General features: G+C 46.5%; 1 protein-coding gene across 3 annotated transcripts in view; it reads left to right on the plus strand.

Moving 5' to 3' along the window:
• Window positions 1-26,970, plus strand: part of Gyc88E (Guanylyl cyclase at 88E) — a 152,547-nt gene that overhangs the window by 30,627 nt on the left and 94,950 nt on the right. For 2 of the 3 annotated variants that reach the window (XM_071689584.1, XM_071689586.1), the window contains exon 2: window positions 15,547-16,054. The exons of the other annotated variant lie outside the window; for it this stretch is intronic. The gene's annotated coding sequence lies outside the window, so the exon portion shown is untranslated. The remainder of the gene's footprint in view (window positions 1-15,546; window positions 16,055-26,970) is intronic. 3 annotated transcript variants of the gene reach the window in all.

Genomic DNA, 26,970 nt, shown 5'->3' on the forward strand with positions numbered 1-26,970 from the left:
CTTCCTCCGTATGAATACTAACAGTTTTATTACAAACTTATGAAACACGAGGAATACAGTCCCTTAATGCAAAGAAATCTTAAGCGTTTCGGTATTTGTACTGAAAACTAACTGGAGAACATATCCACGTGTTATCTATAGCAAAAAGCAGACACCTAGTGCATAATACCACCAACAAAATACAATACACAATAATAACATTTACCTTGTGATAAATTGCTGTATACTCTACACATGAGCGCTCACATCTTGAAACGTGTTAAGGCGCAAACACACAAGAACTTCCAGATGAATAATAATAATAAATCAAACTGCCTTTTCCGAAGCGTTAGTCACACACTCGACGGCTTGGCGTTGCCATTTCAAACGGTAACGTTGTTTCTTCCTGATTTTCTATTGTAACCAACGTTTTTTCACCGTCCCAAGTTACGGGATATCCCCTCGGGCCCTCACTGAGTCAATGGAGGCAATATGGATCCGTCATCATGGAAGACGACGTATCCATATTATGTGTCAAAGATACGCCGCTCCACCGTGCTAGACGCGCTCGTATTTACTGTGATGACGTCACGGTCAAATGAGGTTGCGTTGTGATTTCTATTTTAAGAATAATCCAATTATCTCTAGGTGCATTTCAGCCTTACAATATCATAAGACATTCATAAGTATCACACATTTCAGGCATGAATGAGGAAATAATCAAGAACGATTTATTCTAAGAATACTTTAGACTTTCAAAGATTACATTGAAAACGAGACTTGTTACATGGGTCAGGCAGTCAGCCCCTAAAGAGCAACAGGCAATTTCTACTTCAAAAAGGGAGAGAATAATATTGTACAGGTTTTTGTATAAAGTTAAAAATATTCAATCGTCCAATTTACATGGGTTTATGAGAGGGGGTGAAAAATACTGCTGATTGTGTCATGAAGAGTTTGAGTAATTGCGAGGCTACATGTAGAAAATGTGTCGATTCAAAAAAGGGGCATTTGATAAAGCAAGTAAAAGTTTTACTTGAAGAACTTGTTAATTTGGGTGTTTCCGGGAAGTTGCTGAAATGGACTTACGATTATTTAAGTAACAGAAGCGCTAGAGAGACACGGAGTTGGTAACTCCACAAGGAGGTGTCCTTCGCCCTACTCTTTTTAATATTCTAACGAACATAAGAGTTTGACATGAATTTCCCGGTGATACTCCGGTCATGATATATGCTGATGATATCCTGTACATATATATATATATATATATATATATATATATATATATATATATATATATGTATGTATATGTCTGTGTGTGTATATATATGTATACATTGAGATGTATAGGTATGTATATTTGCGTGTGTGGACGTGTATGTATATACATGTGTATGTGGGTGGGTTGGGCCATTCTTTCGGCTGTTTCCTTGCGCGACCTCGCTAACGCGGGAGACAGCAACAAAGGAAAATAATAAAAAAATAATAATATCCTGTTAGAATGTAAAGGTATGAGTGACATGCAGCAGACTTCAAGACGCTTTGAGCATACTTAGCTGTACAATGGGTAGTGAAATGAATGATGAGAATAGTGTTACAGATCGTGAGAATGGGATTAACTTGACCAAGTACTGAACATTAGGATAAGAGGATCTTGCTGTAGCTGCTGCTCTCAGATCCATCAGGAGAAATGCAGGTGGTGAGACTGTCTCGCGCAGTGATGTGTTTCAAAATGAAAGATGAAATCTAAGTCATGTGTCCCAAGTATGGTGTGATGAGGGAGTATGGGTGATAAACATTGTGTTTCCTCACCAGCTTACACAAGGTTTAGACCATGGCAAGAAGGATGTATCGCAATAGATATCTCACACAGCTTCAGTGGAGAAAACCTGATTGACGTCCCAGTTATTTATGGTATTTTCTTTTTTTCTTTTTTTTTGAGAAAATATTTAGCTTGACAAGAAGTAATTCTGTGATGGATCCTAATGGCCGAGCGGGATGTGGTGATTTCATAAGGGAATTCTTTTTTTGAGTAATGAATGTTTTGGCAGATGAAACAGTTAGTAAAAAGATTTGTGGTAACACCTCATCCACTCTGGCTGAGTTACATGCAGTCTGTGAGGAGTCTTCAGATTGCTATAGAGAAATGTAAAGATACGTATTTGATTGTAGAAGTGCACTGAAGGCCTTACAGCAGCCGTGTATCTACCATGTTGTGAACATTTGTAAACGTCTGGTTATAACTACCATGTTGTTAACATTTGTAAACGTCTGGTTATAACTACCATGTTGTGAACATTTGTAAACGTCTGGTTATAACTACCATGTTGTTAACATTTGTAAACGTCTGGTTATAACTACCATGATGTTAACATTTGTAAACGTCTGGTTATAACTATCATGTTGTTAACATTTGTAAACGTCTGGTTATAACTACCATGATGTTAACATTTGTAAACGTCTGGTTATAACTACCATGTTGTTAACATTTGTAAACGTCTGGTTATAACTACCATGTTGTTAACATTTGTAAACGTCTGGTTATAACTACCATGTTGTTAACATTTGTAAACGTCTGGTTATAACTACCATGATGTTAACATTTGTAAACGTCTGGTTATAACTATCATGTTGTTAACATTTGTAAACGTCTGGTTATAGTATTGCAAGAGATGAAGTGTGATGTACAGTTTTTATGGATTCCATCACATATGTAGGGATTCATTTGAATGATTTGGCTGATGGGTTAGTCAAAAAAGCCACAGAAAAGATGTACCTAGATATTGCTAGTTATAAGAGTATAGGAATGATAAAGAATGAAATGAAAAGAATAAGTAAGGAATGGAAAATGTAAGTATCAAGTGTAATTGCTGAACATAGTGAGTCTTTACAATATCATTTATGAGTGTTGATTAACCCAGTGTAACTCATGGGGCAAACCTTACATCTGTGGATGATGTGTTAATGAGAATAAGACTGGGGTATGAATATGACTGGCAGTTAAGTGGAAGGACTGGTCGACCATGCTGTCAACTTTATCAAATGAAGAATGGACATACATATCAGAACACTATGTATTTGGATGGGAGAAAATTCAGCCATACAGAAACAATGAAATTAGTAATTCAAAAGAGGAAGAACAAGTTTGTTGGATGATTAATAATGGTGTGATTGAAAAAAATCAAATCAAATCAAATCTTGCGCAGTGTAAAAACTTTGCACCGAAGTTGTAACATATCCTTGTAATGATGACTTCAGGGGATTCAAAATGAAGGCCACAGTCTGGTTTGGTTTTTCCTTGCACTGTACATATCTACACGAAAGATATGATGTTCATGAGGTTTTTAAATCTCATTGGGGGGATGGGAGGAAGGGGGGTGGGGGTGTGGGTGGGGGGGAATGGGAGGAAGTGTACTACCCAGTCCTTTTGGTGTGAACATGTCGATAAACATTTCCTTTTTCAATGTGACTCTTTAAAAAGACACGACCAAAACGGGGGCACTAAATCAACCCACCCTACTGTCTATTTCCCGCCAAGTATAAGAATGTGTGACGGCACCTTTACGTTCAGGGTTTAAGAAGTGAGTAATATGACCAGCCTCCTGCGTCTCAGAACGTAAAACATTAACAAAATCCGTGATCAGCGTCATCCTTCATAACACTATAATGCTGTGTTCAAAATACAGACCTAACAAAACTTTGATCCCAGACATCCTTTACCGTATTACTTTTAGTACATATAGAAAAAAAAAAATGAGATACATAACCACGTTTTCCCCAGAGGCTGATTTCATATGTTAATGAATCATGTCCTTCGTTTTAGTTCGGCTTCGAAGCGCCGCCCAATTTTGAAGACATCTTGCAAACTGAATACGTCCGTCATTCCAAACTGGTGTGAGTGAATGTCGACTTACGTCACGACCAGCGAATGCAATCGTTTAAAGACTGCGTCTGAAGTTAGCTTAAAATTTCATACGTAATTGTGTGAATTTTACCTTTAATGACCTTTTGGTGTTGATAGAAACACAATCCCACAACACAGTGACGTGTTTTGAGGTTAAACAATTTCATTATATCAGCGGGACATTAGTTTCTTATTATTGGCAGAATGTTAGTAAACTTTCCACATGTATAGCCTAGTGTGGGATGGGTCAGCGCCTGAACGAATGGCGATAACGTATAACAAAGTAATTTACTTGATGAATTCGGAGGCTTTGACCATCGTAAATCATGGGATTCTATTCTCTCAAAGGAATTCAAGTGACACTAAAGGAATTAACACCCTGTGTGCATTTATCCTTCGTGATTAAAGGATCCAACAAAACGGGTCCTTATGGGATTCAGTAAACAGACAGAAGGGATGAAGTTAACTTCTGAAGTCATTAACTACGTAACGGATTCAGTTAACGTTCTCAAGAAATTTAATCATTACACTCAAGGAAATCAGTCAATGTACTCGAGGGATCCAATCATCATACCAAAAGGATTCACTCAAAAATTATATATATATCTATTATACCAAATGAATTTCAGTTTAAAGGGGATTTGATAATCCTATCAGGGAGTTCAATACTCTTAAGAAGATCTAACTGTCCTCAGACTTTTATAAATGGCTCTGGATTACTCTTACATCCACAACATAAAGAGCACATGATCTGCGCACATTTGTTCCAAAACAAATCAAATTACGTCGTTCTAAATCATTTCTGTCGGCACTAGGATTCCCATGGGTCTGTTATTGAGTAACAGTATGGAAGACTTGATTCATCTTGTTACTGGAGGAAACAAGAAGAGATTTTGCAAATATGTTTAATATCTAAGAGAGCGATTACTATAATACCAGTGTACTGTGTTGACGAGCCTGTGACGCTGGGGTTATCATCTAAGTGGCATATTTCAAGTATTCTGTCGTTAGACGACAAACCGTAGAAAATGGGAATAAAAGAAACGGAAGAAGAGACCAAAGATCCAAAGACTGGATTTTCTGCCTCTACAAGCGATGTGTGGACGATCATTAGGTAGTGACGGACGGGGGAGGAGGAGAAGGAGGAGTTTAAACCCTCTATCGTTAAATTTAACGTTACGTGGGTCAGTCCCATAAACCTGGCTGGCGTGTTAACACCAACCAGACAGCTTCTCGTTAACTAGACCACTGTGGTTATACATTGAATCTACTTATATACTTATCTATTTATCAGACAGGGAGCGATGATGTCTTTGTGTTCATTGTTATTTCTTTATTTCTTGAACGAACAAATCAAGTTGTTATTATTATTTCTTGAACAAACAAATGAAAAGTCTTGATTGTTATTTCTTGAACGAACAAATCAAGTCGATTGTTATTTCTTGAACAAACACAGACTAGGCTTAGGATACAGTGTGCTTGTTATTATTTGCAAACAAACAAGAATGATGCTCAGAATTAAACATCTTTACTGTTATTTCTTGATTAAAAGTTGACCATTAATGAGGTCGTTAACCAGCAGTATCACGAATACCACAAAACTCGCCACACCTCACAACTTAAACGCCCCTCGCCACATACCACCACACCATGCCACACCGCACAACGCCCCTCGCCACATACCACCACACCATGCCACACAGCCCCACACCTCACAACTTAACCCCCCTCGCCACATACCACCACACCATGCTACACCTCACAACGCCCCTCGCCACATACCACCACACCATGCCACACCGCACCACACCTCCATAAAGCACACACTCACCTAAAATTACAGCGTGGGGGACGGGTATGAGCAGCCATTCGCCTCGGCGGCACTGCTCCTGTTCCATTCACCATTGTTTCGAACTGCTGGTTCGTGAGGTTCACCTGCTCATCCAAGTGCGATCAGTAACCTCTATAAATATTTCCACACTGTTACATGCGACAAAGAGACCCCCTAGTAACCCGTACTGCAAGACGATCCACAACCTGTATCGCAAGGAGAAGGGTACAGTACAGATCCACAATCCCTACTGCAAGCAGAGTGGAACAGATCCACAATCCCTACTGCAAGCAGAGTGGAACAGATCCACAATCCGTACTGCAAGCAGAGTGGAACAGATCCACAGTCCGCACTACAAGCAGAGTGGAACAGATCCACAATCCATACTGCAAGCAGAGTGGAACAGATCCACAATCCGTACTACAAGCAGAGTGGAACAGATCCACAATCCGCACTGCAAGCAGAGTGGAACAGATCCATAGTCCGTACTGCAAGCAGAGTGGAACAGATCCACAATCCGCACTGCAAGCAGAGTGGAACAGATCCACAATCCATACTGCAAGCAGAGTGGAACAGATCCACAATCCATACTGCAAGCAGAGTGGAACAGATCCACAATCCGTACTGCAAGCAGAGTGGAACAGATCCACAATCCGTACTGCAAGCAGAGTGGAACAGATCCACAATCCGTACTGCAAGCAGAGTGGAACAGATCCACAATCCGTACTGCAAGCAGAGTGGAACAGATCCACAATCCGCACTGCAAGCAGAGTGGAACAGATCCACAATCCATACTGCAAGCAGAGTGGAACAGATCCACAATCCATACTGCAAGCAGAGTGGAACAGATCCACAATCCATACTGCAAGCAGAGTGGAACAGATCCACAATCCATACTGCAAGCAGAGTGGAACAGATCCACAATCCATACTGCAAGCAGAGTGGAACAGATCCACAATCCGTACTGCAAGCAGAGTGGAACAGATCCACAATCCGTACTGCAAGCAGAGTGGAACAGATCCACAATCCATACTGCAAGCAGAGTGGAACAGATCCACAATCCGTACTGCAAGCAGAGTGGAACAGATCCACAATCCGTACTGCAAGCAGAGTGGAACAGATCCACAATCCCTACTGCAAGCAGAGTGGAACAGATCCACAATCCATACTGCAAGCAGAGTGGAACAGATCCACAATCCGTACTGCAAGCAGAGTGGAACAGATCCACAATCCGTACTGCAAGCAGAGTGGAACAGATCCACAATCCATACTGCAAGCAGAGTGGAACAGATCCACAATCCATACTGCAAGCAGAGTGGAACAGATCCACAATCCATACTGCAAGCAGAGTGGAACAGATCCACAATCCATACTGCAAGCAGAGTGGAACAGATCCACAATCCATACTGCAAGCAGAGTGGAACAAATCCACAATCCATACTGCAAGCAGAGTGGAACAGATCCACAATCCATACTGCAAGCAGAGTGGAACAAATCCACAATCCATACTGCAAGCAGAGTGGAACAAATCCACAATCCATACTGCAAGCAGAGTGGAACAGATCCACAATCCATACTGCAAGCAGAGTGGAACAGATCCACAATCCATACTGCAAGCAGAGTGGAACATATCCACAATCCGTACTGCAAGCAGAGTGGAACAGATCCACAATCCATACTGCAAGCAGAGTGGAACAGATCCACAATCCATACTGCAAGCAGAGTGGAACAGATCCACAATCCATACTGCAAGCAGAGTGGAACAGATCCACAATCCATACTGCAAGCAGAGTGGAACAGATCCACAATCCATACTGCAAGCAGAGTGGACACATACAGATCCATATTCCCAATTATAAGCAGAATACAAATTGGCCAGCGTCTCGTGTCCCCTGTATTACAGACATATCCCCAAGCGTCAAATGCTATGCCACAATCGATTTTCCGTGTTTAATTACGCCCGTCTCTTGAACACCAACCATGTCGACGCTCGGATACATCCTCTGACATACGCGACCGAGGACACTTAATCTACCGTAGATGGTAGACGTAGACACCTCTGGGGGGGAATAATCGATCAGCTCGGTTCCAACAATTCCATTCCTCCCCCCCACACACACACCCACACACACACCCACTCCCCGCACTCCAAGAAGTTCAGCCAACCTGACCCCCCCCCACACACACACACCCCGCACTCCAAGAAGTTCAGCCAACCTGACCCCCCCCCCACACACACACACCCCGCACTCCAAGAAGTTCAGCCAACCTGACCCCCCCCCACACACACACCCACTCCCCGCACTCCAATAAGTTCAGCCAACCTGACCCCCCCCCCCCCCCACACACACACACACTCCCCGCACTCCAAGAAGTTCAGCCAACCTGACCCCCCCCCCCCCACACACACACACCCCGCACTCCAATAAGTTCAGCCAACCTGACCCCCCCCCACACACACACACCCCGCACTCCAAGAAGTTCAGCCAACCTGACCCCCCCCCACACACACACACACCCCGCACTCCAAGAAGTTCAGCCAACCTGACCCCCCCCACACACACACACCCCGCACTCCAAGAAGTTCAGCCAACCTGACCCCCCCCCCCCACACACACACACCCCGCACTCCAAGAAGTTCAGCCAACCTGACCCCCCCCCACACACACACCCACTCCCCGCACTCCAATAAGTTCAGCCAACCTGAACCCCCCCCCCCCCCCACACACACACCCACTCCCCGCACTCCAAGAAGTTCAGCCAACCTGACCCCCCCCCCACACACACACTCCCCGCACTCCAAGAAGTTCAGCCAACCCGACCCCCCCCCCACACACACACTCCCCGCACTCCAAGAAGTTCAGCCAACCTGACCCCCCCCCCCCCACACACACACACCCACACTCCCCGCACTCCAAGAAGTTCAGCCAACCAGACATAGGAAACATTTCCTCCGCCTAATCACTTTCCCCTGAACGATTGACAGGGAGCCAATAATTCACACAGACCACATACGTGGCCTTGCGGGATGAGTAATTAAGTTTAGCGAGTTCCAATCCCGAATCAACCCCCCCCCTCGAGGGAGAATCTATTATCCGTAGTCCCGATGACAGAGTCGTATCCGGTGATGGCCTGCGCCGCGTATTGGCCATCAATAACATCAATAACCTCAATAACTGCTGGTTAATGGTGTCGCCCCGGACACACGCCATGCATCACCTGGATACTGTCATGTGTCCGTGTGTGTGTGTGTGTGTGTGTGTGTGTCATGCTTAACCCTGGGTCTTGCCGTGTGACCTGACCGTCTGTGGAGCGGTCTGTCTGTTAGTCTGTGAGCGTCTTCGGCTTCCTAAGGACAAGAAGAAGGAGGTCCTAGGTCTCTGCCTGGGGGATGTCTGTTCACCTCCTCTGTTTCTATATGTCTGTTAACAGTTGTTATTTTTTTGGCTCGTGTAATCAATTTGCGTCTCATCCCATTTTCTGTCAAATCCTTACTTTACTCTTGTAGCCCCATATTTCTTTATATTCATGCCTTGTGTCTATCATGTACTGATAGTGCCCACAGTAGCCAGGGGTGAGTAATAATAATGATGATAACAATGATGATAATGATAATAATAATAATAACAACAACAACAACAACAACAATGATAATAATAATAATAATAATGATAATAATAATGATAATAATAATAATAATAATAATAACAACAATAATAATGTGAATTGGAACGAAGTGATACAGAGGGGGCGACATGTTGTCAATGGACTGAACCAGGGCATATGAAACGCCCAGGGAAGCCACGGAATGTTGTGTGGGGTCTGGCTGCGGATAGGGAGCTGTGGTTTCGGTGCATTACACATGACAGAAAATGGAGGTAAGCGAGTGCCGCCTTTCTTCGCCTGTTTCTGGCGCAACTTCGCTAACGCGAGAAAAGGTAAATAAAGAGGAAAGAAAAGGAAGGAAATAAATAACAATAATAATGATAATAATAACAATAACGATCATAATGATAATATTAATAATGATAATAATAATAACAACAATAATGATAATGACAATAATAATAATAATGATAATAATAATAATAATAATAATAATAATAATAATAATAATAATGACAACGAAGTATGGGTTCAGCACAATCACCTCTCCATCCATGTTTCCAACAGTTGCCGCAGCAAACGAGTGGGGCTAGTTTCGCTATCCCCCAACACACACACACACACACATATATATACACACACACACACACACACACACATAGGATCATATCCACAGTTTACTCCAGGCGTCTCTGTTCACCGTGGGCTACAAATATAGAAGAAGACATCGCTAACAATCAGACTGTGAGGATTCCGCTGTTAACAGACGGTGGTGTGTGTGTGTGTGGGGTGGGGGGAGATGTCTGTTAGTTCACAAGTAGGCCACCAAGATACGACGCTAAATTCTTACGTTTACGCCGGATAACGTTACGCAAGACCTGCCTGCCAGCAGACGTCTATGACCGCTTCAGTGAAGTGGGGACCTGCCTGGAGGAGTATGAGACACAACATTGTCACCCGTATATATATATATATATATATATATATATATATATATATATATATATATATATATATATATATATATATATATATATATATATATCTGTTTCCCATTTTAGAAAGTTAATACAAGGAGGGGAGGATTTCCGGCCCCCCGCTCCCGTCCCCTCTAGTCGCTTTCTACGACACGCGAGGAATACGTGGGAAGTATTCTTTCACCCCTATCCCCAGGGATAATATACATATATATATACATATACACACACACACACATACACACACATACGCACATACACACACACACACACACACATACATATATATACATATGAAAAATGTAAGAAACAATTTAGAAAACAAACTTTTAGCTTGAAATGAATGAAAAAAAACATGGAAAGCTGTGTAGGATGTATATTTGCGTGTGTGGACGTGTGTATGTACATGTGTATGGGGGGGGGGGTTGGGCCATTTCTTTCGTCTGTTTCCTTGCGCTACCTCGCAAACGCGGGAGACAGCGACAAAGTATAAAAAAAAAAAAAAAAAAAAAAATATATATATATATATACATACATATATATATATATATATATATATATATATATATATATATATATATATATATATAGTGTATTTACGACGTGTATAACTCACACAAGAGGTGAGGCTGTATAACATGTAGTTGCGGGACCCGTGGCGTGAGTTATAGCCGGGATCTCCTCTCCTACGCCTTCCTCCCACAACAGTCTTCGGATATCAATGGCATCCTGCAAATCAAGCGGAGGATTTCTCAGAACTTGCAAAATGGCGCTTTTTGCTAATAGCAGCCTTAATGGTTTTATGTAACAGATCATATGAAGGTTAAGTAAAGGAAAGGTAACAATGATGATGATATTCCATGACGTCCCAGAGACACCCCTCTCTCTCCAACTCAGTCAAGTCGGGCCAGAGTTACGTGCACAAATCCGACAGTGAACCTAGAGAAGTTCTCTCTCTCTCGTTACTACGTTCGCGAAAGACAGATAGCGTCGTGGACGTTGAACCATTTCAAGCCCCAACGGCGCACGAGCTGGAGAGAGGAGAGAGAGAGAGAGAGAGAGAGAGAGAGAGAGAGAGAGAGAGAGAGAGAGAGAGAGAGAGAGTGTGTCGGGAAACCGTTATTACGACGCTACCGGGGAAAACGAACAGACCACTTACAACACCGTATTCAAATCTCCCTAAATTTACGTCCTTTTTTTTTTTCTTCTTCCTCGAGTATCTTTCTTTTTTTTTCATTGGTCGTTAACGATCATGGATGAAGTGCTTGCCTTCTTGGGGGGGGGGGGGGGGGACCAGTGTAGTACTGTACTCGCCAAGTTCAACCATGAAGGTCAAGTTGCTTGTGCCGAGTGACGTCACACCCGGGCCCTGATTACCCCGCACAAATTATATGGCCGGTGTAAGTCACCGTAATTATCAGTCATGTCGACCGTTATTCGATACAGATTATCATTCGTCAAATAATCAATTATCTGACACGTTAGTGAAGCGGTTGTTGGCACACGTATCGACGAATCAACTCTCGCCAATGTTTACCTTAAATGAAATGTTCCATATGAAAATAAAACCACCCACCGGTCAACAGACATTAATGAGATCTTCCCAATGTAGAGCCCGGGGTCTGGGAGGTCACCATCACCCTGGCTGGCTGGCCCCATACCCGGACACCAGCAGCGCCAACACCGACTCCTCAATTAATCTCTCCGACTCAGAAGATGGTCCGTGGAAACCTCTCAACATCTGGCTCCCTCTACAAATTCTTTTATCTTTACTTCCACTATCATCATCATTATCATTACTACTATCAAATTGATGATGATAATTCCCGCTCAGTATCTGCCCCAGCGTTGCGCCTCGCGCTGCTCTCCCTAAACCTCTCGACTTCCCTCCCACACAGTCTGAAGGACTGGCTGGCTCCACGTAACCATCGCTGTGGAGAGATGGCGATCACGCATGCCTTCCTCTCCTCTAGACGTGTATGTGTGCCAACCTCACCTCCTACGAGTCCCTTTCTATGCCTCAGGCGAGGCCCTCCCACCAGAGGCCGCCACAGCACCAGGCTCTGGGGCCGAACCCTCTCATCACTTTAACACCCACCCCCTATTCTTTGTCCTCATTACAGATAAACTTTGACTCTACCATCATAAGTCGTCTGTGGGAAGGTCTTACCGTTCCACCAAGCGACCGCACCCAATACCCAAGCTGCCCACGCTTAAGTGCACCTACCGTCTCCTCATTTCTCACTGTCTATGGGGAAAAGATGTGTCTCCAGAGAGCCACGCCCTCCACAAATCCACACCCCGTACTTCAGTGATTATAACGTAATCTCCTTCATCACATTAAGTATCATCCAACACAGGGTGTATCTCCCGCACTATCCACAACCTCCCGGTGTAAAAGAGGTTTACGTCTGTAGGTACAGTCCAGGTGTGACAACCAAGTCGCACTCGAGACCTCGTGCAGACCACTGTCCTGCCACACGTCACCTTACCTCCTGCGTCGGGATTTCTTTACGGCTCATGACGTCATTTGTTGTGGGTTGCTCCCGCCTGACGTCAGACAAGGTGGGGTTCCCTCCACCCGCACCTCCAACTCGTGTGTTCTGCAGATTGCCTCCCTCCTCTCTACATCCTCAACTACCAATCTACATCACCCTCCCATCTACGCACGTCATCATCATCTCCACCAATCCCTTCCTGCCAATGTCAAACATCGTCTTCTCTCTACTAAACTCAGCAGCTACAACTAGCGACCAGTTCTTCGTCTTATTTTTTTTTCTGAATTAAGTGCAACAATTCCCATTACTCTAGTCATATAGAAGTAATGACCTGGTACCGCAAACCACTTTGATGATGACGCCATCACTGACGGTGCCCACAAGACGTAACACCTCTGTATTCATCCATCATGTGTGTTCCATGATGTTCCCCACAACTGGCAACACAACTGCCACTCGACCCACACAGTGTGTTCTATGACCTCCTCAAAACACCAATGGCTACAATATGACCACACCCATCTCTCATCAACACACTTGAGCAACACTACCTCTACGTAAACTCAGACAGTGTGGTCACAATCTTCTGGGCCGAGCTGTCATACAGACCTTCAACTACCTTGAGCCTAATGTACGGTAAGCCATAAGGGTTGTCATATATGCCTCACATATACGACCTCATCTTCCTCCCTCTGTCATAGTTATATGTATTCTCCTTGCCATATTCCTATCCGCCACGTTCACCCCCCTCCTCACTCACACACTTCAAATCTATTATCACTCCTTTCAAACACCTCCCAGAATACGCCATCCACCTGCTGCCGGCTCATGCTGGTGTGTGGAAAGGAAGCTTCTCCTTTACTGTTCTGTGTTCCCTCTGTAGTGTGGTGGGTGGTTGGGTGGGGAGGACTCCTTTCTGCCCTACTAACCTATCTCCACCTACAGACGGACGATGCCAAACTAGGTCACTAAGACTGGACTGCGATAGATAAGTTCCTCTCAGACACAGACACTCATGTCCTTTTTGTAACGTGTCCTTCCCCTGTATTACTATGTAATGTAGAGCACTCAGCTCCTGGCCTAGCCTCCTAGGTCACTCAACTCCTGACCTAGTCTCCCAGGTCACTCAGCGCCTGACCTAGCCTCCCAGGTCACTCAAATCCTGACCTAGTCTCCAAGGTCACTCAGCTCCTGGCCGAGCCTCCCAGGTCACTCAGCTCCTGACCTAGCCTCCCAGGTCACTCAACTCCTGACCTAGCCTCCCAGGTCACTCAACTCCTGGCCTAGCCTCCCAGGTCACTCAACTCCTGACCTAGCCTCCCAGGTCACTCAACTCCTGACCTAGCCTCCCAGGTCACTCAGCTCCTGGCCTAGTCTCCCAGGTCACTCAACTCCTGACCTAGCCACCCAGGTCACTCAACTCCTGACCTAGCCTCCCAGGTCACTCAACTCCTGACCTAGCCACCCAGGTCACTCAACTCCTGACCTAGCCTCCCAGGTCACTCAACTCCTGACCTAGCCTCCCAGGTTACTCAACTCCTGACCTAGCCTCCCAGGTCACTCAACTCCTGACCTAACCTCCCAGGTCACTCAACTCCTGACCTAGCCTCCCAGGTCACTCAACTCCTGACCTAGCCTCCCGGGTCACTCAACTCCTGGCCTAGTCTCCCAGGTCACTCAACTCCTGACCTAGCCTCCCAGGTCACTCAACTCCTGGCCTAGTCTCTCAGGTCATTCAGCTCCTGACCTAGCCTCCCAGGTCACTCAGCTCCTGACCTAGTCTCCCAGGTCACTCAACTCCTGACCTAGCCTCCCAGGTCACTCAGCTTCTGACCAACACTTCCCAAACTTGTGTATTGTTACATAAAGACAACTGAGGCAGCTGGACCAACCTGGTTGTTAAGAAAGGTAGAGGCGGGTCCAGTGCCTCTGGTTTAAACCTTTGGATTTCTTGAGAAGTTCAGCAACCGGAACAGACCCAGCTCTGGCATTTGTTTTTGCCGAGGACAGTATTATTACACAACATTTAACGTAATTATATTATTATTCATAATTATGTGAACTGTTATAACACGTATATCTGGGTCGAGAGTCTGTGCAATATCAAATTACCGATTTGCCGAACGCGCGTGTGGGTCAGTACAACCCCACGGAGGTCAGGTCACCCAGAGCCAGCAGATGACCTCTCTGTCGTGTGAACCAACCAACCTACTATGTCATGTGTACAAGTGTTCACGTACTGTACACTATGTAAACCTTACGCTCCTATAAGATATACAGGGTACAAGCAGATTGTCCGAACTCCCTGCCACACTCGTCTCGTGCAGATCCCCATGAAAACCTCTTAACATCTGTGATTGGGACCGATAGATTATTGTCTATTGTGTCTCCTCTCGTGAGTAGGTAAGAAGATGGGGGTACGGGAGAGGGGAGGTGGGTTAGGTAGATATTGGATGGGGTGGGGTGGGGTGCGGGTGTGAGGGCCAGCTTATATAAGCCTGGAGAGTAGCCGTCCAGGTGTCACTCTCCTGCCAGACTCTGTCACGCCCACACACCTTCCCTTCCCTCCCTCCCTCACCAGTGCTCTGACATCTGCCTCGCCTATGTCTCTCGCCTCCCTGCCTCTAGCGGCACTGCTCGAACACACCACACCACACCACACCCCTCCGCGGTCCGTCGTCAAGAGGGATTACTTCCTCCGACCTTGAAATAATATCCTTTCACTAATTCCAAATTTCTCATCTCTCCCACAAGGTATTCACGGACGCACAAGTGTTACATTTTGCTTGACCATCTCCAGATACTGATCCACTGGAGACGATGAACTGAGAGAAACACTGGGAATTTCTCCTTTTTTCCCTCCAGTAAAACGATGAGTGATAATGTTCTATGATCTGTACCAAGTGTTACGCCCAGGCCAAGTGAGACAACAGTGACGCGATCCTCAACCTCCGGACAGCGTCGGGGGAGAGTGTGGCCACCACCGGCGTCTCACGTGACCCCTCTTGATAAGGTCAACCATCGATAGTCCTGGAAGATCTACTACCTTCTCATCATCGGCCAACAGTGAAGGAGAGCTACGCCTGAGAGAGGATTACCTTCCCTGGGAGTGCGTGTGTCCCCCCCTCAGGTCATGAGGTCAGAGGGTGACCTCCTCCGCCATGAGTGAGGCCCGCTGACACCCCTCCTCCTCCTCCTCCTCCCAGGTCACCTCAGCACCCCCTAACGCAAGGGGTCAACGCCCGTCTTCCTCCACGCCTGGGTAAGTTGACCTTCGATCCCATGTTGATGCTGTGATTCCTGCTAGAGGTCAGTGGCTGACTTCTCTGGGTAAGTTTAGAAGTCGGGACGATATGTCCTGCTGGATGGTCTGTATGTGTGTGTGTGTGATGGCTGCTGCCACAACTGCATAATGCCAGGACGTGTTCTCTCCGGTGTGTGCTGTCAAGCACAGAAAACCGGTAGTAGAGACGTCGTACAGAATGGTAGGAACCAAAACATGTCTGAAACACTGGGAAGTCCTGGTAGTAAAGTGTGTGTGTGTGTGTGTGTGTGTGTGTGTGTGTGTGTGTGTGTGTGTGTGTGTGTGTGTGTGTTGCCGAGAGAGACGAGGTGTGTGGACACATTCACCGTTGTAGAATGCGTTGTGGTGGATGACGTCTAGATACTCTTGTCAACACACCCACTCCTGATATCATCACTGCTCGAGTTATGGGGAGATGCATTACGCCTGTGTTGTGAGGTCACCTGCCCGGCAGGCCAGAGGCTGAGTCTCTCGCCTCCTGGAAGACACCAGGAGACGCGAGAGACAGGAAAGTATCTCGTGCCTTCTAAGAGATCACCAGCTGCAGCGTTTCTCGGTCTCGGTGAGAGGCCAAGAGACCAACAAGACTGTCCCTCTCGTCCTCCGGGAGGAGAGACTTTGTCTCTCGCGCCCTTCCCGGAGATATGGTAAGGGGGATTCAGGCAGGCGCGAGCGGGAGAGGTCTGCAAGTCGACGTTACGAGACCAGCAACTTCCAGTCCTTCGCCTCGAGTTCCGAGGCCGTAGCGCTAATCCTCCACACCAGAACAGGATGCAGGAATTCACTACAGTGCATCGCGTGTACCTTACAGTTCTAATGCGGGGTTACAGGAACAAGTTACCCCTTCAGGGCGGAGAGGTGCCAAACCGAAGACCACTAAACCCAGCGAGATCAAGCCGCAATGAGCTGTTTTACCCAGCGTCGCCAGACAACCGTCCCATGAGAAAATGGTATCATTAAGGACGCTGATGGACGTACCTCATGACTGTACGGGAGGAGGAGGAGGTGGAGGAGGACCATACGCTAACTGCTCTACCGAGTACCGCGTTGCTCCTGCAGGAGAGGCAATCGTGGATATGATGGCCAGCAGTACGGAGCCGGAGCTCCAAGACTGTGAGTGTGACTTGTTCCACGAAAGGAAGTACCTCACCTCAGCCGAAGACAGCGAGTACTGACTTACTGACTGACTTGACTTACTTACTGATTTGACTTACAGTGCTTAACGATGACACTACAACCACGTTAATGGAACGCTTCGGTAAAGACACGAGGAAGGCGTAAATATATAACACTAGATTATGAGAGAGAGAGAGAGAGAGAGAGAGAGAGAGAGAGAGAGAGAGAGAGAGAGAGAGAGAGAGAGAGAGAGAGAGAGAGAGAGAGAGAGAGAGAGAGAGAGAGAGAGAATATTCACACGTGCGAGGATCCCTTTGTGTTGTTGTCGTCTGCCCAGGTTGGAGCAGATCCTCACACGTGTGGGGAACGTACGTCACGTCCCGCCACACCCCTGATGCACCTTGTGACGCGCGTCTCTGATCCACACACACACACAGAATTAGGATGAGTCTATGATCAGAAAACGGAAGAGGGTTATGATCCCAAATACTCAACAACTACTCTCTTTCACGAGATCTGATCGTTTTACTTCTCAAGTCACCTGCGTATATGACCAGAAGCCTTGTCAAGTTCACCCTGACATTATACCGCCTCACCTGGTAGATTTTACCTTAAGGCGCTAAACACCACCACGGAGACTCGAACATATGTGTCCCTTGATATACATCTGTTCAGGTATATCACGTGTGTTAACAGAGCCACGCATTATCAACCTCTCTTCGCTCTTCAAGTGTTGAGTGTGTGAGACGGAAAGATTCCATGTTTCTGGGCTGGTCGCTAGCATCCCCCGTGTGGGCGAGGCACGCACGCCACCTGGGCCTGAGGAGTGACACTTGACAGCCACCGAAGTACTGGCGCACTGCACATCCTCCCGACACTCAGGCGGGCAGTACCGGTAATATATATATATATATATATATATATATATATATATATATATATATATATATATATATATGTGTGTGTGTGTGTGTGTGTGTGTGTGTGTGTGTGTATATACAGTGTATCTCCCTGGCTCCCTACCACAGCTTATCATAGGTTGAGAGAGAGAGAGAGAGAGAGAGAGAGAGAGAGAGAGAGAGAGAGAGAGAGAGAGAGAGAGAGAGAGAGAGAGAGAGAGAGAGAGAGAGAGAACTAAGCTGGTGAGAAGGTCAGCCAGTTCCCTGGGCGACGGTCAGCAGGTGGGGTGGCGTTGCCGTCGCCATGGCAACCATGGCAGAAGAGGGGGGAATACAGCTTTCACAACAGTGACCAGGAGGCGCACCTTTAACAAGTTGCATCTGGGTTGAAAAAAAAAAAAAATACATCATCGTAAACAACTAAGCCACTCCGGTCATGTCACAGGTTGATTTGAGCTCTCTCTCTCTCTCTCTCTCTCTCTCTCTCTCTCTCTCTCTCTCTCTCATATTTTTTCTCATTAGCTAAATCGATTAGACGCTAATGTAAGAATACCTAAAGACTTACTCCGTATCACAGAAGTTCAGAGTTGAAACACTGGTCTGAGAATAAGTGCCTCAGCTCCAGATCTTTCTCCCGTGAAATCTATACACCATTAGATCATAAGTTCTATCTTATAAGAAATATCGGAATGTATCAAAAGGAAGAATACCGATTTCTTATCATTCTGTAAACAAAAGTATAATCTATATCTTCCGTGTGATTTGACGACCCATAAAAAACACACAATTAATGTAAGATATGATTACATACTGAGAGGCTGGGAATATGGACCAGATGTCCAAGTAGGTACTGAAGACGAAGGAATGACTGGCTGACGTACGTGACAACGTCCAGAGAGAAGCAGAAAAGCTACGGAGGTTTGATGTATGAGTCTGTATGATGACGATGATGTGGGGCTGGGTGTACTCTCATGTATGGCAGTGTATGATGGGCGGCATACTATCACTATGATGGGCGGCATACTATCACTATGATGGGTGGAATACTATCACTATGATGGGTGGCATACTATATGATGGGCGGCATACTATCACTATGATGGGCGGTATACTATCACTATGATGGGCGGCATACTATCACTATGATGGGCGGCATACTATCACTATGATGGGTAGCATACTATCACTATGATGGGCGGTATACTATCACTATGATGGGCGGCATACTATCACTATGATGGGCGGCATACTATCACTATGATGGGCGGCATACTATCACTATGATGGGTAGCATACTATCACTATGATGGGCGGCATACTATCACTATGATGGGCGGCATACTATCACTATGATGGGCGGTATACTATCACTATGATGGGCGGCATACTATCACTATGATGGGCGGCATACTATCACTATGATGGGTAGCATACTATCACTATGATGGGCGGCATACTATCACTATGATGGGTGGCATACTATCACTATGATGGGCGGCATACTATCACTATGATGGGCGGTATACTACCAATATCTTTCAATCCTGGCAAGGCCAACACTAGAGTGCTAACACATTCCAGTAAACACCCGTTCTTTAAGAAGAATGTGAACGTTAATATTGCCAACATAAAAAAACACCAATTTCTCTCGTGTGTGCTTCAGGTTCGATCCTCTTCCTCCAAGTGTCCAGGTACGGCAAGTAATACAACGCTATCATAAAACCTGTACGTCAGTAGGATCTCTCAACGCGACATGGTGCGTCTTACACTTTCCTGCCAACTGTTGAGCCGGAGGGAGGGGTGGGGTAGGGAGGGACACCTCAATGCCTTAGAATCCTCTTTCTACCACAAACAGGATCAGGACCTCCGGATACTATCGCTGTCCTCCGGCAGATAATCTCATCATGGATCATTAGGTCTCCTGTTACCTACCCGTCAATCCGTTCCTTTGTACTCTCGATCATCCTAATTACCTAATATTCTGCCTCATTTAATTCCACCCCCCTCTCGTCCTCCCCATCTACCTTGGCTGGTTGGCTTCTATTCCCGTCTGTCGTGTGTACCACCTTCCCCAGTACCTTCACGCCAACCTAAATTCAACCACCTAACGACGTAATCACCTAAGCCTAAAAACATAAACTACCCTTAACCCACCCTAAGGTGACCTACTCTAACCACCCGTCAGCTGAGCTAACCTCCGGCAATATGACAATCCCACACCTGTGACGGTGGCGTCACATACCCTAGTGAGTGACTAGCCCCAGTATACCAGACGGCCGCTCGGGGTTTTCCCACCCAAGTGTTCTGTAAACAAAACATTCAGGGCTGCGACACTCATCACCCCCGCTCCACCCTGCTTACTGTCACATCTCGTAAGCAACGCAACGTTTTGTGAGTGAGGGAGGGAACGTTTGAGTGAACACGTTCGTCGCCGCATGACCAGGAGACACTGGAATTCAGTGCGTGACGAGGCGTTTCAATATGATGCGGCGAGGTCACCAAATGCCCAGCCGGAAATAAGCAACTGCGGGCGCCACTTGAGGCGAGTTCCCCGGCCATGATACACTCGTAGTACTCGCCTGATGAACACATATCAGAGAAGCGGAAGTTCTTAACACTGTCAGAAGGCGGATGTATTCTCCTTACTTTAGCATGACACACATATCTGGTTCATGCTGGTGTGGAGTGGGTGGGTGTGTGTGTGCACACGTACGATAGACACATGGGAGAGAGAGAGAGAGAGAGAGAGAGAGAGAGAGAGAGAGAGAGAGCCTGGATATAGAGGAGAGAAAACAAGCAGTTGTGTCCCCTGCGTGTTGCAGGAGGCGACTAATAAGGGAGGAGGCGGCAGCTTGGAAATCCTCCTCCCCTCATGTAAAAAGCTGCTTTTCAGAAGAAGGAGCAGAGGAAGGAGCCAAACATGGATTGTGCCTCAAGTGTCTATTCCAGATGCTACCTCGCTGACGCGGGAAATAGCCAACGAGTTTGAAAGAAACAATACACACACACACACGTACTAGTTTCTGTAGAGCGACCAGCCACACGAGGAGTGACCGATATGTTACCTCCTTTCCTTCAGCTAATCTGTGGGTTTGTCTTCCTCTCCTCGTCTTTCCCTCTTCCTCTCACCTTCCTAACTTCATGAGTCGGGTTTACAAGCCACATGTGGACCCCAGATGAATTATTTCATTCTTTTTTTTTTTCCTTATTTTCTTTTCACCCCAGATGGCTTCTGACTGGGGTAGAGGTGGACATGACTTAGCCATGCCGTATTTGTATAACATAACTCAGCCCGCTGAGGATAACGCACAGTGCAAGGAGACAGACCTGCTAATCTATGCATGGAATAATTTCCCCCGCACACCTGCTTGTGTGTACCCTCCCTGTCTACGTTATCTTCCTTGCCTCACAAAACTTTAAATAAGACCACGTAAGGTGGCTGGGGTCGTAAGGTTTTACGTCCTTGTAACGTGAATTTCGTGTCTTAAAACCTCCCAGCTATGACATCCACGCGAGTACTATATATATATATATATATATATATATATATATATAGAGCTTGCTTCTCTGAGACGAGATAACCCAGCCACCTAAGGTTTGATAACGCGAGTTATGATTCCTCAACGACAACTGCCTTAAGGAAAATACAGGCAGGATATCCAACAGTTACGTAACAGATTGTCGTACATTGTTCAGAGAAAAAATATCATACGCAACTGCCGGTAACGTACCAAATCATCGTGCACAACCTATAGGAAAATACCGTACCAGACCAAACAGTTTGGAATGACACTAACTGCCGTTCATCCCAGTTGGACATCATTCGCGATCCAGCAGGCGGGGGCACATGACCTGGAACCCCGTGGCCTCTTGATGTAGCCATCACAGGACACATGCAGCCGTGTCACGTGTGCCTGCAGGGAATTATGTCGTAGGAGGAACGCAGGGAGACACATCATGGTGTAGGAGGAACGCAGGGAGACACATCATGGTGTAGGAGGAACGCAGGGAGACACATCATGGTGTAGGAGGAACGCAGGGAGACACATCATGGTGTAGGAGGAACGCAGGGAGACACATCATGGTGTAGGAGGAACGCAGAGAGACACATCATGGTGTAGGAGGAACGCAGGGAGACACATCATGGTGTAGGAGGAACGCAGGGAGACACATCATGGTGTAGGAGGAACGCAGGGAGACACATCATGGTGTAGGAGGAACGCAGGGAGACACATCATGGTGTAGGAGGAACGCAGTGAGACACATCATGGTGTAGGAGGAACGCAGGGAGACACATCATGGTGTAGGAGGAACGCAGGGAGACACATCATGGTTAGGAGGAACGCAGGGAGACACATCATGGTGTAGGAGGAACGCAGGGAGACACATCTTGGTGTAGGAGGAACGCAGGGAGACACATCATGGTGTAGGAGGAACGCAGGGAGACACATCATGGTGTAGGAGGAACGCAGAGAGACACATCATGGTGTAGGAGGAACGCAGGGAGACACATCATGGTGTAGGAGGAACGCAGGGAGACACATCATGGTGTAGGAGGAACGCAGGGAGACACATCATGGTGTAGGAGGAACGCAGGGAGACACATCATGGTGTAGGAGGAACGCAGGGAGACACATCATGGTGTAGGAGGAACGCAGAGAGACACATCATGGTGTAGGAGGAACGCAGGGAGACACATCATGGTGTAGGAGGAACGCAGGGAGACACATCATGGTGTAGGAGGAACGCAGGGAGACACATCATGTAGGAGGAACGCAGAGAGACACATCATGGTGTAGGAGGAACGCAGAGACACATCATGGTGTAGGAGGAACGCAGTGAGACACATCATGGTGTTGTAAGATGACAACAAGAAATACGTCATAGCGTTACAGAGGGGATGGTGGCGACGTCATGGTGTTACAGAGGGGATGGTGGCGACGTCATAGTGTTACAGAGGGGATGGTGGCGACGTCATGGGTTGGGAAGCTTTGATTGTACCGCAGGCGACGCGACTGCGGCTGTGGCTCAAATTTTGCTGCCTCCTTGTTCCTCTCTCTCTCTCTCTCTCTCTCTCTCTCTCTCTCTCTCTCTCTCTCTCTCTCTCTCTCCACTTCTCCATATAACATCCTGGCAGCGGACTACAGCACTACCATCAGGTACCGTCAACACACACCTCCCATCCAGAACACCTGTGCCTCGTTACGTACCCAAGACTCACCGGAAGACCTTCCCCCCCAGACGAAGACAACAACAGCACCTTGTATGTTCGTACGTTTCCACACACACACACACACACGTTACCCAGAAGGTAAGTGGACGGCTGCGTTAGTGGGAACACTTTCACTGGTTGTGATCCAAACGCCATTATAATATTGACAGCCGCAGCCACTCACAAGAACCACCAAGATCACAAACCATTTGATGACACACACACACACACAGAGTACATAGTGGAGGGCGTGCAAGAGTTTCAGAAGCTGTATAACGGTAGAGGGGGTTCAAGAGATGGGACCGCACCAGCGCACAAGTCCCTCCCAGAACAGAGCAAGGAAGGTTAATCACGAACACATACGGATGCACAGAGACCGGTAAAAATATCCGAACTAGAGAAAAGTTGACTTGTGATATGAAGTAATATACACCAGAGAGGTGGAGACGACGCAGATAAGATCCGAGAATTGGCCTCAAACGCCTCATGACGGGAGGAGAATTGATGGGTCTGCTGGGAGGGTCCGGGAATGGAAGCAGAGTGGAGCGGCGGCGGGTCGGCTAGGGCCGGTATATCATCACCCACCTGCACACCCACTGAAAGTCATCGCATCGAGGGTGGTGGTGGTGTGTGGGTGTGTGGGTGTGTGTGGTGTGGTGTGGTGTGGTGTGGTGTGGTGTGGTCTGGTGTGGTGTGGTGTGTGTCGGAAGGTCTTAAAACTTGAGCATTGATAACACGGGAGGAAGATGGCCGCTGGGTAGGAGGAGGAGGAGGAGGAGGATGTGTGTGTGTGTGTGTGTGTGCGCCCACTGCAACACCAACGGAGAGCACCTCGTTCCGCTCCTGGTCAGAGCAGAGGGACGGGAGACACTGAGGGAAGTGTGTCGAGGTAGTGCATGTGGCAAGTGATCCAGAAAACGTCCGACTACCATCTGTCCACAGTCATCCTGCGAGGCCCCACACACACACACACACACACACACACACACAGGTAGTCAATGAAACGGAGGAACAATGATGTTCCGTGACGACACACCAGCAGAAGTAGCAGACGAAGCTTCAGAAGATGAGTTATGAGAGCTGGGAGAGCCGTGGCACCTGCCCGCCTACCTCCTCACAACAACAAGAATTAAGGTAATGACCCAGGATGTAAACAACACATACACACCCGTCATGTAAGCAAACACCAGGTCTCGCTGAGGAACAATTCACACGTGAGCGATAGGCAAAACAGAGCAAAAGACGAACCAAATAATGCGACAAAAAATTTCTAATTGAAAAAAAAGAATCTTTTGTGGATGTTGTGCAGGAGACAGCGAGGGAGATATGAGGTGAGACACGTGGCTGATGACGCCCAGTCAACTCTATATACCTTCCTCACCCACAAACACAACAATACCGGTAAATGAAAGAAATAAAAAAAAACATACACAGTAACACATATGTAAGCATACATACACGTCCAAACATACTAGTATACACAGAGAGACGCCTAATCTTAATATGGTAGAGGATACAGTGACACATATATGTCCCAGGGGAGGCCAGGGGCCTCTGTGTGTGTGTGTGTGTGTGTGTGTGTGTGTGTGTGTGTGTGTGTGTGTGTGTGTGTGTGTCGCCTTTATGAATGGACGGCCCAGCCACAGACCCGCCCTGGGGGTGGGGGTAGGGGAGAGGAGGATGATGGGAGGAGGGGGAGGTGGATCCCTCGGGAAGTGGAGTGGTGGGAGGGTGAGAGGGGAGATGAGAGAGGCGCCCTTGGGGCCAGAGTAATTAAGAGGATATATTTATTTGCTCACGTAAGCGATAGCCGCCTTAGACCATGTTGGTCCTGCCTGTGTCCACACCTCCCTCTGCCGGCCGACCGCCCGCCTACATCATAGTAATAACTTTATTGACGAGTCAGTAAGGTGAAGATCCCTCCATCCCCTGCCGGAAATACAGGCAAGCCTCGGCCTCCTCTTGTACCATAATACAAATATCATAATAATTCAACTGACACAACGGAGTCAATCCTATAGGTATGTTGGTACACCTCACGGTAGTACAATGTCTAAATATAATATGGCAAGCGTGAGTCTGTAACTAGTGCCCCGTGCCACTCCTACATTCAAATAACCACTTTATCTATTCAGTCTTACATCTAAGTACATATGATTTGGGTCACGTCGTTCAAGATGGCTAATCTACAGTTATCAGACAAGGTACTACTGAATAATGGAACGGATTTTTTGGGTACATCCTGCGCCAGAACCTGATATTAAACGCTTTAGTTACCCTTACAGCACATTTTCGTTTTCTGTGGCAAGTCAACAAATTTATTGTCAGGCGTAGAGTGAACTTAATTAATGACGATGTGTTGCTTGATCATGAGGGGTTGTTGTTGACAATGGGGCTCTCAGCCACAAGCAAGCAAACCTTAGGTCAGGTCAAGGTTCGTCATACATTGCCACTACCGAGCAGCCGCCGACATAAAAGTGGAATCTGGATAAGATTTCGAATGATATTGAAAACCTTTTTTTTTTTCTTCTTTTTTTTTAAAGATCGAAGTTTAGCCGATTACATTCTATACAAATTTGCTTCCAAAAATATACGTTTTCCATTTTCCCCCCAAAATGATATGGTGGTACATCGTCAGGTAACACACACACACACGTCTACAAGGCAACCTGACAGTACACTAGTCATGTACCTTGACCACCCGACGTGTGATTGTATCAGTGAGGACAGAGCTAAGTTGTGTGTGCTATGACAAAGGCGCCCTGTTAAGACTATGACCCCGATATATTGCCATACTGGAGGAAGAGGAACGACGGAAACAACACAGGGGTTCGAGTGGTGCCTCGACCTGTTTGGTGGGGTCAGTGGTATGTATCATACGGTGAGATGGTGTCTCTCGCCTGCAAAGACCATTATGGCTCTGGTATATTCGCTGTGGTAGCTGGAGTACCAGACAGGGTTATAATATGGTACCTCGTGGTACCGCCTGACCTATGAACAAGGTTCTAAGGTGCTTGATGGCCCGGAAATGAAATAACTTGGGGAGAGGATCGACTAATTTCTATCCATCTCGTATCCACAACTCATTCCCTTCCACACGGGGTAGGTCAAGCAGTAGAACTACTTCTATTGACCTGGGGGTCACTAATCTACGTCGTGATGATCAGTTGCCTAAGATGGGTGGAGGGGATATCTGCCTTTACTGCATCAGACACAGATGGTATCATAACTTTTAAGTCCGGCTGTTTCCCTGGTAGACATTCAACAGCACAAACTTTTAACGATTTGGAAACCAACAAAATAACGTTCTTAATGCTAAGTGTATGGGTTCCTACCTTCCTGCCCCTCAGCCACTGCTATCGGCCAATCCCTCCGTAATTTCCTTTTAATCACTGCGCTTATCTCTTACCTCAAAAAGAAAGTGAATAATGGTATTAATCATGAGGGACACCAAGGGGTCGTTGCTCAGTCCCTGAGGGACACGTCTGGATAATGTCCAATGGATGGTGGAGGGCCTTTATATGTGTGTGTGTGTGTGTGTGTGTGTGTGTGTGTGTGTGTGTGTCCAGTCTAACTTAACTACCAGTCAGCTGGCGACTCCATAACATGATTTACGACCCAGACGTTAGATAGGCGTCTACTTTTAC

This window comes from Panulirus ornatus, chromosome 47 (assembly GCF_036320965.1).
Source record: "Panulirus ornatus isolate Po-2019 chromosome 47, ASM3632096v1, whole genome shotgun sequence".
NCBI classification, from domain to species: Eukaryota; Metazoa; Arthropoda; class Malacostraca; order Decapoda; family Palinuridae; genus Panulirus; species Panulirus ornatus.